Source organism: Equus caballus, chromosome 6 (genome assembly GCF_041296265.1).
Source record: "Equus caballus isolate H_3958 breed thoroughbred chromosome 6, TB-T2T, whole genome shotgun sequence".
Classification (NCBI taxonomy): Eukaryota; Metazoa; Chordata; class Mammalia; order Perissodactyla; family Equidae; genus Equus; species Equus caballus.
Window position 1 is genome coordinate 84105915 of NC_091689.1, and position 9826 is coordinate 84115740.

Sequence of the window (9826 nt, forward strand, 5' to 3'; positions counted from 1 at the left end):
ATGGATCAGGCCTGGCACCAGGAGACACGGAGATGAATCGGAGAGGCAGGGACAACTGGGGAGGCTCCCAGAAACTCAGTTCCTCCCCGAAAACTTGCAAAGTCCTTCAGGTGCACACTAGCTAAGCTTCTACCCCCATGCCTCTCCAATCCAAAAGAAGGCCATTGTCCATAATTCCAGCTTCCTTCTTCCCCAGGGACCTACCCCCCTGCTCCAGCCCTAGCCCTTGTCCCCACCACTCAAATATACCATGCTCTTTCCCTCTGGGCAGACACTGGAGCATCTTTGGGGCCACAGCTACAGCAGGAAGGGCTGGGGCTAGACATTCGGAGCGCCTTCCAAGCGTGAGGGAGGAGGAGTGCTGCGGAGTGGAGCAGGAGGCCGAGGAAGAGATGTGCGAGCCTACGTGCTGGGAGAGGCATCATTCATCCGCCCAGGGGTGGAGATGGGGCAGGGGGAGGGGAATGAAAAACACCCACAGCCCATTAACCTACTTTTGCAACTTCATTAAAACAGAGTCTCCGACATGTCGCCATAAATTGTCTTCTAAAGAAGAAGCCAGATCTAACATCCAGTTCTAGTGATGAAGCATCTGAGAAGAGACTGGAATCATGGGTGGAAGGGACACTGTGTACGGAGGGGCGGGCGCTGAGTGGCTTACAGGCTAGGCCAGTCTGGCTGCCTGTTGCAGGAACTCCTGGGTGGGCAGGCCACTGCGTGAGGGGCAAGGAGGGGATTTTCCATAATATCCTATAGTTGCTGCCCTGATCAAGAACCCTATAGCTTCCCGGAGTCCCTCATAACAAACCTAAAGGCTCCTCTCACTCTTTCAAAGGCTCCTTTAAGAAGCCCTGTTCTGCCTGGAAGCCCCCTTCTCCAAGGTGTGCGCTGATCATTATGCTGACAGCTCTGAGTCCAGTGGACCCCAGCAGCCTCCAGACAGCCCGAGGCCTGCCCTGCCCTGGCCGAACAGGCAGCCTGGGCCCGTGGAAGGAGCACTGGCCCGGAGGTCAGGCAGCTGGCTCCCACTCGCCCCTGGCTGATCTGGATCCAGTCCTCACGTGGGGAGAGACTGAGGGCCCAGGCCCTGGAGAGGGACTGCCGGGGTTCAGATTCTGCCTTTGCGATCGAAGGACCTCGGCCAAGTTGTTTAACCTCTCTGTGCCTTAGTGATCTCATGGAATTAATGATACCTCATCAAGTTATTGAGTCTTAAAGAGGGATGACTTATGGAAAATGCATAGCCCCTAGGACGTGGCACATTCTAGGGGTCCATAAACATGGGCTGTGGTTGTCACTATTATGTACTTAGTTACCTAGTTTCATAGGCCTGAAAAGGACCTTGGAGTTCGTGGAATCTGATCATCTGGTTTTAAAGATGAAGAAACTGAGGCCCAGAGAGGGGTAGTGACTTGGGTCAGAATCAGAGCCCAGATTTCCTTTCACCCAATCCAAGGATGTTCCTCAGTTTCTTCGTTTGTGCAGTAAGGGATTAGAGTAGACCAGTGATTTCCTTCATCGTCCCTGCTACCATCAGCATCATCGCCTTAAAACCTCTTTTCAAACCATCGTCACTCAGAATCCTAATACATACAGGTGGACCAGCTCTGGAGAAAATACTGCAAGGGGGCTGGTCTGGAGCTGAGCAGCGCTCCCTCACTCTGTCCTAGCAGCAACCCCAGAGGCTGACCAGAGAAACCGGGGGTGTCACAGACCCCAGGCCAAGCCCCTGGTCGGGATGATCCCCACGCTTCCACCACTGCCACTCCCGCAGGCTGGAGCCCCGGAAAGAGCGAGAACTCTCCAAAGCCCCACCGGGAGTGGAGGAAGGGCCTGCAGACGGGCTTTCTGGGGACAGGGTTGTTTCCACATCATTTCTGCCCAGAAAAGGGGAAGGGGGGGATGCAGGGAGGGGACCAGAGGGCCTCCATGCAGCACTAGCGGCCACCGCCTGCCCCCGTATCCACCACCCAGAATGCCTCCACCCTCTGCGCAGTCCGTGCTCTGAGCCGCCCGCACTTCCGCCATAGCTGCAGCCCAAGAAAACATGGCCATAAAACAGACATTTGCTTTAATTTTCACTTGAAGGGGCAATTTAGCACAGGCTGTTTGCAAGCTGTTGGAGTTCTTTATGAGGCTCTATCATGTTTTCCCAAAATGCTCCCCCCAAGCGGATTCCCGGGGTCAAAGTTCATACATAATTATTTAGGGGGGAGAATGGTTGGAGAAAGCAGGAGAGATGGTGGAGAGTAGAGAATGTATATTTTTAAAAATCAGATCAAAAGTGGCTGGGAAACTACGAGCAAGAGAAAGCCAGGCCAGGACAGCCCCTGGTGAGAGGCAAGTGCTGTGTGACTTCGCCGAGCCCTCCTCCGTCTCTGGGCCTCCCGAAAGCAGAGGCCAGGTCCTGTTATAAAAAGGGAACATTGTGACTCAGCCCCAGCCTCTAGGGCCCTCTCACACTCACTATGACCCGGCTACTCCGACACTTGTATTCACAGCCACAGCCCTCTCACTGAGTCCCAACTAGCCTTCTCTGCTCTCAGCTCTCTCTAGCTCTCATACCCAGCAACTTCAGCCCCCCACAAACTGCTCCTTTCTCTGTCCTCAGTTTCCCCCTCTTGACCCCTCGACTTGTTTTCTAGGGTCCTTCTTCCCTAGGCAAAGTGCTAGACTTCACCAGGTCCTCCCAGCTGCTCCAAGGGGAAAGTCACCAACCCACCTCCTTCCAAAGCCGGGCTTGGTTCCTCTCCTTCCACTTTCCCACGGTCCGACGCCCCTTCCCTCCAGAGCCCTGGGCTAAGAGGCGTCAGTTGGAACAAACCTCCCACACTGTAAACAGAGCGGCCACTCCGCCGGAGTCTGGATGCACCATGGCCCTTGGAGATCAGAGTGGGAAGCAGGACCCTGGGGTACCCTCAGCTCCCTGCAAAGAAAGTTCCCTGCCTCTAAGATCTTGTGGAGGCTGAGGCAAAGGAATTTGGGGGTGCACTCTGCTGCCTGCTTCCACCCCTCTCCCAGGGGTGACGTGGGAAGCAAAGGGGAGCCAGGGGCCGGAATGTATAGGATGGGGCTCCCCTCACTCAAGCTCCCTTCCCCTCCCTCACATTTCTGAGGAATCTTCCAGGCTGCTACGGACAATTCCAGCCTCAGTATTCCCAGGGAAGGGTGATGAGGCAAGGGGGACATGTCTCGGGCTGGGAGAGATCCCAGAGGTCAGATGGGGGCAGGATGTCCTGGAGGCAGGGGAGCTGGGGATATGGGAACCAGAGTGGTGGGAAATCTCAGGACGCCTGCATAGCAGCGTTTGCACAGGAGACTCCACCCGAGGCGCTAACTGGAAGCTCACTGGGGAGTTCTGCAACCCAGACCCTCCCAGCAGGCCGCGGACCAGGGACCCCACCAAGGCCTGATGCCAAGCCCCTGGCTGACTAGAGGAGAGGTGAGTATGGGTTCTCCCGGGCAATAATCAAGGAGAGCAAAAACAGAACAGAGCCTGCACCAGGAGAAATGGGAAGGGAAGGGGACCCAGACACACAGCTCCCCAATAACTGAGTCCTATACGTACTGTGCGCATGAATTCAGCTTCCACCTACTTCCTCTCCTCTAATGCCCCAAAGGAGCCTGGAACACGGACCTATTTTTCATATGAATAAACCGAGAGCACAAGAAGAAAAAGTAGTCCAAGACCTCATGGATCTGTCTCGACCTGACATCAGTCTGCTTTCTCCTGGGTCAAGAACTCTTGAGTTTAATTTCTGTTGATCTAGTGACCGCCCCCAGCCTTCCTGCCCTCCATGTTGAAAGAGGCTATCTGTGGATCTACCTGAGCCTGTCTGTCTCCATCCTCATCCCCACAGAAACACAGAATCTTAGAGTAGTGAAGCCAAAACTCCTCACGATAGCATTGGGAAACTGATGCCCAGAGAAGGTGAGCTGCTTGCTCAGAGTCACACAGCCAGGAAGAGCCAGAGGAGGGACTTGATCCAATTCAGATGAATGCTCTTCCCCTGAGAACAGCCAGATTCTCAGCTATTCACACACACCGATGCTGTGTTGGCACAGGGAAAACAAAGATGAATAAATAGGGGCCCCACCTTGAGAGACTCAGAAGTGGGGGGATAGGCCTTCCCATCCCAACCTGTAGAAAGACTTACACGTGTCGAGGTCCGAGCTAAGGAGGAAGTTGCTGTAAGCTGAGGCAGTCAAAAGGGCCTCCTGGAGGAGGCGGGCCTAACTCAGTAGAGATGTGAGGGGGAGCTGGCACATCCCCGGGTGACCCTGCTGGGAAGGAAATGTCAGTGCACACAATCTGTCTTCTTTAGGAAGACACTCCTGTGGGAGGATCACAGGAGACCAGGCTGGGAAGTCACATTGGGACCAGGTCAGAGAAGGCCTTGGATGCTAGGCTAGGGGGTCTGAGCCCCACCCCACGGGCACCGGGGACTCATGGAAGGTTTGCACCCAGGGTAGGAGGGGGACCTGTGCTAAAAGGTCTATTAGGAAATTTACCCTGGAAGCAGCTCCCAGGGCGGACTGTCTGGGAGAAAACCCGCGGTACCAAGCATGTCAGTGTGAGTCTCAGTGTGCTGTCTCTAGGGGGGGTGCATTTGTGCATGTGTGCACACATAAGTGTGATGCTAAGATCAGGAAAGCCTGGTTTCACAAAACCACCCTGGTCTGCTCCAGGGGCGGATGATGGATGGCCAGCTGCCCACCCCTTCTGTCTCCCTCTTATTACCAACCAGAATGGGCAGGAGCGTGGCCACCTCCCCCAGACAGTCTGCGGGCCTGCACCCCAGCAGGCACATGAAGACATTCTCCCAGAAGCAGAGATGTTCACCCGGGAGCAGAGTGGGCACCTCCTCACCTGACACTTCCCCCAAATCTCATGCCAGCAGTGACGGACACTCAGGCGTCATGAAACGGGGAGCGGGGCAAGGAGAGGGCTGACCACCCAGCAGCCCAGGAGCTCAGAAGGGCAGTGAGAGGCAGCTGGGAGGACAGGGTGACGCTGCTGGTGAGGACAGTTCAACCAACAGGGACCCATGTAAACTCAGAGAGGAGGGGAAAATGCCCTGGAGAGAGAGAAGTAGAGAGAGGGGAGCCACTCAGAAGAGGGGGCACTGGGGGCATTAGGAGCCCGCCTGCCCCTCGCCTTCCTGCTCACCACAGCACTGCCCGAGGTGAGGGGAGACCTGCCTTACCTGGACCGCTGTCTCATTTTGTCCTCCTTTGGGACCCGGGGTGCCAAGGGGCTTAGGCCACCCCTCCCTGTCTTCCCTCAGCAGAGAAACCTCAAAGATGGGGGGACTGTGACTATGAATCCTGGTGGGGCTGTCATTACTGTGACCTCCAGTATCAATTAATAGTGATTAGCAATTATCACAGCCACTCCATCACACCCACCGACCCAGGGAAAGGGGCCTAGTGGCCAGGAGTCCTGGGGCAATTCACCAGCTCTCTGCTCACTCCTCGCTGGTTTCCCTTCTTGAAACCCATGGAGAATCCTAACTTGGGGATTTATAGGACCTCGGAGTCAGAACAAATCTCGTAGAGGTCCATTCCCTCCATAGCCCCCATTTGCCCCCCTCCAGCCTGGGCACTCAGCCACCAGGCATCTACTGCACTGGCGAATCATTGAGGCGTGTGTCTGCCCCCTAAGACTCTGGGGCCCCTGTGGAGAAGCCTGGAGGATTCTGACATCTTAACGGTCCTGAGGTCTTCCGGTCCCTCCCCAAGCCAGCCCAGATGTAGAGCCTCCCATGCTGAGCTCTGACAACCTACTAGAACATCCAGTCCAGGTCCCCCAGCGCCACCCCTCCGAGAAGCCATTGCAAGTCCTCCCTCAGGTCCTGCTGCCCTAACTCCAGCCTACTTCTTCTGCGGCTGTCTGCTGTGAGCCTCCCACCGGGCAGGAAAGGGATGATCCGATTCGGCTTCGGAGAAGTCTTCCAAACCTCTGCCTCCGCACTGCTGTCTTTTGCTCAAGTGTATCTCGTCCCTGCTGCCAGGAAGCTCTCCTCCACATTTAACCTGAATCTCACGCCCAGTGGGAAGGACTTGGAGAAAGGTCATTTATTCAAGGTCCTATCCAGCTCCCCAGGCCCCTGATGTAGTAGCTGTGATGTGCTTCCGTTCCCTCTACCAGCCTTCCAGAAGCGCTCCCCCCATCTACACCCCAGGCCGGTGCCCCCACATCCCCATCACCCCAGAGGAGTCCAAGGAATGCCTTCCTCTAGGCCTGGCCCCAGCTCAGGATGCCAGCCTCAGCCCCCGTGGAGCAAGGCCGGAGCCATCGTCCAGCCCAGCCCCCAGCCCCGGCTGGAGAAGGAGGTAATTAGGATCTGTGCAGTCCCTGTCCCCCAACAGGTACAGCTGAGCCGCCGCATCCATCATCAGGGGCAGCTGTCAGAGAGGGAGAGGGTCACGTGACTCAGCCGGACCAACAGGAGGGCGGGGGGAGGCCGTGGGGTTGGGCATTGGCTGGTCTGCAGTCGGGGAGAGTCGGAGAGGGCTGGAGGGGATAACCTGAGAAGGACCTTGTAGACACTTTAGCCCTGTCTCTGCTCCTCCCTAGACACCCTCCACCTTCCCCTAGTTCCCAGCCCGCAGCCCTACCAGCCACCCTGGCTGTGGCATTTTCTCTCCCCCTTCAATGCCACTTATCTAGGGTACAAGGGCTCCTCTTACTCATTTTTTTTTTTTTTTTAAAGAATATGGCCTCTTGTGTGCTTAATGGGTCTGAATAAGTGTGTGGGGCTGAGGGAGTCATTTTCCAGCCTGAATAGGGACTGGTGACTCCATGAGAAACACTGTGGTCAGGGTTGATGGGAGAAAGGAGAGGAGGGAGGGAGGGAGGGGCTCTGTTTGGAGAGAGGAAGTGTCGGTGCAGGTGCATTTTTCTCTAATTGCCTGCGCTGGTGCCAGGGCGTGAGTGTGAAGGAGCATGTGCTGGCAGTGCGTGCATGGCACAGAGTGTGGGTGCAGCCTGGGACGTGTTTTGCATACTCACACTGACCTGCGTACGTTACCAGGAGCTGCAGAGCACTTGGGCAGGGACGGCATGTTGACCTTGACCTTCTTTCTGTGCTTGTGCACAGGCTGATGTTCACACACGTACACGTATAGTTGGGTCTGTCCCAGCACACTGACACAATGGGCTTTCACCTTGCCTGTTTCCGACCCAGGGGCAGGAACCACCGCAACTTCCTGCACCCAGGACTCCTCAGCACATCTCCCAGCTGAGTGGGCAGGGATCCCACACCCCCAAAGCCACAGGTCAGGGTGGCAGCTGGCAGGAGAGGAGAGGGAAATGAGAGGAGGAGCTGTTTCTCCAACACCTGTGAAGGTTCTTCGTTATATATGCAAATGTCCTCATCAGAGATGCAGAGCTAATAGCTGCAGCCGGTTGTGTGTGGAAGTGCTGAGCAGAAGGAGACGGGGCTGGGGGAGAGGGAGGAAGCAGGACCACTGCCCTCTGGCTGAGCACTGCCAGGGCTCTTATTCCCCAAGACTGGTCCTGGGCTGTCCTGGGGGTGGTGTGGAGCCCATGGTAGGGCGAAGGGCAGGCACAGCAGAATCAGCAGGCCACAGCTCTGACTCTTGGCTTTGACTGGGCAGGTAGGCCGGAGCGGCCCCCCACCCCAACCTGGGTCAGGCCTTGCCAGCAGGGTCCTTTGAGGAGGGTTGCAGCCAAGCACACACTCCCCTGCTCCCCAACCTCTCCATCCACCAACCCCAAAAGTCAGAGTCCCTCTGGATCTTGGAGCAGATGACCCTGGCGTCTGCTCCATAGGATGCTAGGAGCCTCCCCACTCCCACTGGCCCAGCCTGACCCAGAGACAGACTTACACACAGCCTGCTTCCTAAGCCTCACTTCTTCCTCCTTCACCTCTGCCATGGAACCCAGGAAAAACAGTCTCGCAGTCTTTTTCGGTCAACCCATCCATAGAGGAATAGAGCCTGATTCCAGTCACTGCTGCCTCTCAGCCCCACTGGACGTCCATTTATAGGCCAGCCATTCCTTGGGGCCGGCTGCCTTATGCTTTTTCAACCTCACTGCCACCAACATGGCACCAGAGACAAACACAAACACACACACACAGTCAAGTCACATACACCCTCGGATACAGGCAAACACTCCCTCGTCACAGGGGCACACTGTCCCGTGTGTATTAACTTGCCCTGAGACACACATCCACACTTAAACAGTCCTGCCATCCTCTGCTGTCCTCGAGCACACACGTCACCCCATTTTTGGGACAGAGTCCACAGAGACCTCCCCTGTCCTAGCCCCCACCTCCCCTTTCTTCTCTTCTCCCTCCCCCTCCCACCCTCCTCCCTGGGCACCCGTTTGCCAGGGTTATTTATAGAAGCAAGCGATAAATTCAGTGTGTTTCTCGGCGCGCAAAGCTATAAATAATGGCACAGATCATTAAACCCCGAGAGCAGGCCCAGCCGCCCCGCAAACAAGATGAAGTACAAACCACCACGTGAGAGGGAGAGAGGGAGGCACAAGGCAGAGCCCCGGACCCGGGGCCAGGGGCCCAGCCTGCACCTCGCAGCCTGGTCCCAATGAACTTGGGCCTCCCCAGGGCCTGCCTGGGCACCGGGGGAGGTGAGAGAGCAGAGCTGGGCCCCGGCTTACAGGCTGGTGAACAGCCCCTCACCCGATTTCCACACCCTCCCCCCACCCCCCGCACCCTTTCCCATCTGCCCACCCTCTGCTGCTTGCTCCCTGTCCCTCACTGTTCTTTCATCTTTCCTATATTTTCTTCTTCCAAATTTCTCCTCTTTTCCACCTCCCTCCATCTCTCCATTCTCCTCCCTCTCTCCTTTACCTTCTGCCCTTCCCCTCTCCCTCTCCAGCCACCTGCTCTCCGCCCACCCTTCCTTCCCCCCACTCTGAATCCCCAGGCCCCAGGAGGGTCCCTGATCCCACCAAGGAGCCCTCAGAGGCAGAAAGTCCCCCGTCAGCAGAATGCGGGAGCCGGCTGCTGATTCAGTGTCTGTAATCTCCCAGGCGGAGGCGGCCGTGGCGGGTGTAGGGCGGGGGACGGGGAAGATGGATGAGGAGTGTGCACGAAATGTACGGACACCGGGGACAGGCTCCAGGCTGAGCAAGGTTCCGAGGAGTGGAACCAGAGCCCGGAGCTTCAGCCCAACCCCACCAGCGCTGACTGGTCAGCAGAGCGAGAGAAGAGCCTTTTGGGGACAAAGAGACAGAGAGACAGGACCAGGGGAAAGAATAAGGTGAACAGGGGAAAGTGGCTGAGGGGAAGAGGTAGGGCGGCAGAGAGAAGATGCTGGAGGGATCAGAGGAAGGATGGCAGAAGGGAGCCAGGAAGACAAGGGGCACTGACAGAGGATGACCCTACCCACACTGGTCCCCTGAGCCAGCGTAGACCCCAAGCCACCATGTTGTGCTCCTGAGTCTGGACCACAGCGTGGAAGGTTTTGGAGTCCAGGCCACGGCTACAACCACCCTCCCTCCTTCACTTTTAGGAAGTAACTCTAATCTTTGGGGTTCAACCAAGCCAACTCTGGCCTGCTTTCTGGAGGTTTCCCTCAGCCCCTACTCGGGGTTACCTACATTCTGGGGTCTTTCACCCCTTCCTGCTGGGAAGTTCTTACCACCTCTTGCTTCAGTTTGAGCCTCTCTCGGAGGGCAGAACTTATGTCCATTATGTGCTGTACGGGGCCCCAGAAAACCAAGCAATGCTCCACTCTTTGAAGCATAATCAAACCCAGGGGTGGCAGTCAGCACTCTCCTTCTCCAGCGACGCCAGGCAAATAGACTTCAGATGGGGCAGCGGGATAGGAC

General features: G+C 56.6%; 1 long non-coding RNA gene across 1 annotated transcript; it reads right to left on the reverse strand.

Annotated features, from left to right (window-relative positions):
* Positions 1 to 2054: 2054 nt before the first annotated feature.
* On the reverse strand, positions 2055 to 5078 carry LOC106783308 (uncharacterized). The gene is made up of 5 exons (XR_011440120.1): positions 4871 to 5078; positions 4158 to 4284; positions 3827 to 4051; positions 2723 to 2926; positions 2055 to 2407 (listed from the first exon to the last, which is right to left on the reverse strand). It is a non-coding gene; the product is annotated as an uncharacterized lncRNA (long non-coding RNA).
* Between the last annotated feature and the right edge of the window lie 4748 nt (positions 5079 to 9826).